Source organism: Coregonus lavaretus (genome assembly GCF_964263955.1).
Source record: "Coregonus lavaretus genome assembly, contig: HAP1_SCAFFOLD_1161, whole genome shotgun sequence".
NCBI lineage: Eukaryota > Metazoa > Chordata > Actinopteri > Salmoniformes > Salmonidae > Coregonus > Coregonus lavaretus.
The window spans coordinates 5,318-10,634 of NW_028159393.1; positions in this window are offsets into that span (position 1 = coordinate 5,318).

A 5,317-nucleotide genomic window follows, 5' to 3' on the forward strand; every position below is an offset into this window, starting at 1 on the left:
ACTAGCCTGAAGGATACCTATTGGGAGTTCCTTCCCTGTGAGATAGCCAGGTAGGCATGCATTGGGCCACATGAGTTCAAGTCGGTGAGAATGCGTTACGGTCAAGCTGACCTTAGCTAGTTCTAGAATGTGTTTGTTGACAGGGATCTGTGGGGCAGAGAGGGTAAGCAGGGTAGGCAGTGGAACAGGAGATGTGTACAGCTCTTCTCTCTGACTCTGTGATTAGTGTTGTACAGCCCTGCAGGTTCATACCACACACACATTCTACCACAATCTACCACACACACAGAGGAATAGCAATGAACAGCAACTGGTGACCAACTTCCCTGTTCCTTAAGAATGTTGCAGGCCAGTAGATTGGAATTGAGACAGTGTTTCAGTGCAAATGGCTGCATCTGGACTCCAAAGTGAAGTCCAAAGAAATACATATGCCCCCCTCCTGTGCGTTAACAAATGCTTTGTAGGGGAACAGCGCAGGGGGAGAATTTGTTTGTAATGTCCCGTTCATTTCCCCAGCTAGCCTACACTAATACACAGCCAGGTAATTTCCTCTCCGCACCATGGTTTAGTGGCGGATGTAAAGTTATTTATAGCAGCCCCTCACTCACTCCTGTTAACAGCAGAGGAGGCAAGAGCTCTGTCTGTGGTAATGAAAAGGTGCTCTACTCTACCGTACTTTATAATGTAGCTGGTCTGTCTGGCCAGGGGGTTGTGAAGGTTGAGGGAGGGGGTGGAGAGGTGAGGTGAGGTGAGGGGATGGAGAGGAGAGGAGAGGTGAGGGGGTGGAGAGGTGAGGAGTTGGAGAGGAGAGGTGAGGGGATGAGAGGAGAGGTGAGGGGATGGAGAGGAGAGGTGAGGGGTTGGAGAGGTGAGGAGTTGGAGAGGAGAGGTGAGGGGATGAGAGGAGAGGTGAGGGGTTGGAGAAGTGAGGTGAGGAGTTGGAGAAGTGAGGTGAGGAGTTGGAGAGGGGAGGGAGGGGTCCTACTTACAGTATACTGCCATTCATTTTATTTAGCTAGGTAAGTCATGTAGCATCTCAGGACAGGGTGTTGAGGGGTGGAGGGCACCTACTGGTAACACTTTACATTAAGTTATCTTCATCTCTTATACCTGTGTAGTAAAACTGTAATTACACCAGTCACAACATGTTGATACATAGTACTTTACAATAACATCCTCTGACAGGTTCTGTATGACAGGCCCATAATGTTCAGAAAACGCACAAGGAGGCAAAAGTATAACTTATTCCATATACAGTATATGTATAAGGTGAGACATGGCCTTGACTTCCCTGACTCTAATGGGGCGATAACAGCACGGCAGCCATTGTAATGAATATGCATTGGCTTACATGCTGACTAGACCGGGTGTGCGCGTGCACCATCGCACGCATGTTGATTTTGTCCACCCACACCAGACGCTATCGGGACACGCAGGTTGAAATATCAAAACGAACTCTGAACCAACTATATTAATTTGGGGATAGGTCGAAAAGCATTAAACATTTAGGGCAATTTAGCTAGCTAGCTTGCTATTGCTAGCTAATTTGTCCTGGGATATAAACATCGGGTTGTTATTTTTCCTGAAATGCACAAGGTCCTCTACTCTGACAATTAATCCACAGATAAAAAGGTAAACCGAGTTTGTTTCTAGTAATCTCTCCTCCTTCAGGCTTCTTCTTCTTCTTTGGACTTTATATGGCGGTTGGCAACCAACTTTAAGGTGCATTACCACCACCAACTGGACTGGAGTGTGGACCTCAGTTCATCTTTCAATCACCCACGTGGGTATATGCTCCTAAAAACCAATGAGGAGATGGGAGAGGCGGGACTTGCAGAGCATCAAGCGTCACAAATAGAACCAAGTTCTATTTTAGCGCCTGGTTACGCAGACGCGCGCGAGCAGTGTGGATGCAATGATTGAATAACACGTATGTGTACATTTATTTTGCAATGCTTGCGCACGTAATGCGAGCGGTGTGGTCCACATGTTAGTGAGCTGTCAAACTACACCCAGGAAGCACACGACGACAGCCCAAAACCCTTTGCTAACACTCTCTCGCCCTCTCTTTCTATCTCCCTATCGCTCTCGCTCTCTCTCTCCCTATTGCTCTCCCCCCTCTCTCTCGCTCTCTGCATGATGCAGTCAGTTTTCCCCTACATACAGCACCATCACCACCCAGTACGACCAAACTTTGCTGGAGCAGCACTTTGTGTTGTGTCTTCTGTGTCAGGACAGGGAGGAGAGGAGAGGGGGAGCAGACCAGTCAATGTGTTTTAAGCAGAACACCCTCTCCTCTCCTTCTCCCCCTCCCTTCGTCCAGCCTCTGCCCCGTCATTAACACTGGCTCCAGGTCAATTAATCAAACCCTGATGCTGTCACAGGCTCAGTTGACGGTCACCCCATCCAGACTGCCTCATTAGCACGCACTCCAGGGCGACTAATCACACCATGATCTCTCCATCGGCTCCTGGGTTATTGCCTTGTGTGCAATGTTCAGTTGGTAAATCAAGTTGTTATTTATTTATTTATTGGTTTAACATAAAAGGCATGTTTTTCTGTCTCCTGAATACAGTAGCTAGATTATATATTTTTCTATCGTTTATAAAATGAAATAATGAAAAGGATATTTCTAACATTTAAACATACATTTAGATATCACCTATCTCATTTGATTAAATATTTTGAAATCCCGAATAGAAATGTGAGGAAGAAATATACACAAAAACCTTAATAACTATGTAATAACAATGTTCTTGTTACCTGGGGCTTGTGCATATAAACATTCCACAGTAATACTGTATGTATAGTCACTGAAAAGGCCCCTGGTCTGTTGGTTGGTCAAGGACCAAAGGACCCCAGTAGCCAAAGCTTGATTCCCACCAATAACCATAATAGCATACTTCTCAGACTGAAGCAATGTATTTTACATGCATTCTACACAAGTAGGCTACTGTAGAATGCATGTGGACACTGGAATGTAACCCTCTCTACCTGTGGATCAATGCTGTAGGAGAAGCTCACCTGTTGATCCTCTGGCTCTCTGCATCTCTGACTGCTGCAACAGCAACCAACCTCTCAGGTTACTGCCTGAATCAATACCCTGAGGTGAGGAGAAGTGATGAGCTCAGCTAAAAGGAGAACCAAAACTCTGCATTCTCGCTCTCTACTGATCCTCAGTGAGCCAGTGTCACTCACCAGCCAGCCAGGCCTTGGTCAGAAGAAAGTATGTATCACAAATCTACCACCTCTCTCTAGTCTGCTATCTCCACTGGACTCACCACCATTTAGCTGAAATCGACCAACTGTATGACATCATCAATCATCCAACCACAGTCAGCTAAGCTCCCTGTCCAACCACAATGGTCCACAGAGATCACAGGGGGGAAATGAGCCAGTCTTTAAATGTATCTGTGTGACTAACTATCACACAGGAATGAGAGTTGACAACTTGATGAACATTTCCCAGCAAGCAAACACCACCCAGCACATTCCATCTCAGATTTCTGACGGCTTTAATGTTCAGTCTTTATCTTATCCTCTCACCTCACTAAAACACTCTTTGGCAGAAAATATTTCACAGGAAAAAATTTAAATGGATTGGGTTGTTGCTCAGGCTCATGGGTAGTCTTGGTAAACAGTAAACACGTTGTTCAATTATGGTTGAGAAGACGTTGAGAAGATGTTTGATGTGAGTGTTGCTTAGACAAACAGTCACAGCAGTATATTGAGAGGAGGGTTGGTCAGACATTGACCTCCTAATCAGGCTGCGGTTGCTGGCCTGTCAGTTTAGCATTAACTCTAAAAAAGACTAAAAACAAATAACGCTGCCACTGCAACCTCTGCAGAAAACAGTGGGATCACCCTTTAACATGCAGGGTCAGATAGATGCATCGCTGCAAATGTTGCTTTGATTGTTGTGAAGGTGTCTACTGTTGGTATCTAGGTAACAGAGAGATCTAATGGACAGAGGTGTCCAATAATAATCTCTTAATAGAATATTAGGTGACGCATTTGCTCCCCTGTTTATGTTTTTCTAGAGGGAACCCTTGGATTTAATAACTGGTTGACCCTCCTTTGGCAGCAAAAACCTCAACCAACCATTTTCTGTAGTTGCAGATCAGACCCTGCACAACAGTCAGGAGGAATTTTGGACCATTCCTCTTTACAAAACTTTTTCAGTTCAGCAATATTCTTTGGATGTCTGGTGTGAACCAGTCTCTTTTGAGGTCATGCCACAGCATCTCAATCAGGTTGAGGTCAGGACTCTGACTGGGCCACTCCAGAAGGCGTAGTTTCTTCTGTTGAAGCCATTCTGTTGTTGATTTACTTCTGTATTTTGGGTCGTTGTCCTGTTGTATCACCCAACTTCTGTTGAGCTTCAATTGGCGAACAGAGAGCCTTACATTCTCCTGCAAAATTTCTTGATAAACTTGGGAATTCCTTTTTCTGTCGATGATAGCAAGCTGTCCAGACCCTGAGGCAGCAAAGCAGCCCCAAACCATGATGCACCTTCCACCATACTTTACAGTTGGGATGAGGTTTTGATGTTGGTGTGCTGTGCCTTTTTTCCTCCACACAGTGTTGTGTGTTCCTTCCAAACAACTCAACTTTAGTTTCATCTGTCGACAGAATATTTTGCCAGTAGCGCTGTGGAACATCCAGGTGCTCTTTCGCGAACTTCAGACATGCAGCAATGTTTTTTATTTGGACAGCAGTGGCTTCTTCTGTGGTGTCCTCCCATGAACACCATTCTTGTTTAGTGTTTTACGTATCGTAGACTCGTCAACAGAGATGTTAGCATGTTCCAGAGATATCTGTAAGTCTTTAGCTGATACTCTAGGATTCTTCTTAACCTCATTGAGCATTCTGCACTGTGCTCTTGCAGTCATCTTTGCAGGACGGCCACTCCTAGGGAGAGTAGCAACAGTGCTGATCTTTCTCCATTTATAGACAATTTGTCTTATCGTGGACTGATGAACATCAAGGCTTTTAGAGATACTTTTGTAACCCTTTCCAGCTTTATGCAAATCAACAATTCCTAATCTTAGGTCTTCTGAGATCTCTTTTGTTCGAGGCATGGTTCACATCAGGCAATGCGTCTTGTGAATAGCAAACTCAAATTTTGTGAGTGTTTTTTATAGGGCAGGGCAGCTCTAACCAACATCTCCAATCTCGTCTCATTGATTGGACTCCAGGTTAGCTGACTCCTGACTCCAATTAGCTTTTGGAGAAGTCATTAGCCTATGGGTTCACTACACTGCGCATGTTTAAATGATGTATTCAATACAGACAAATAAGATACAATAATTTGTGT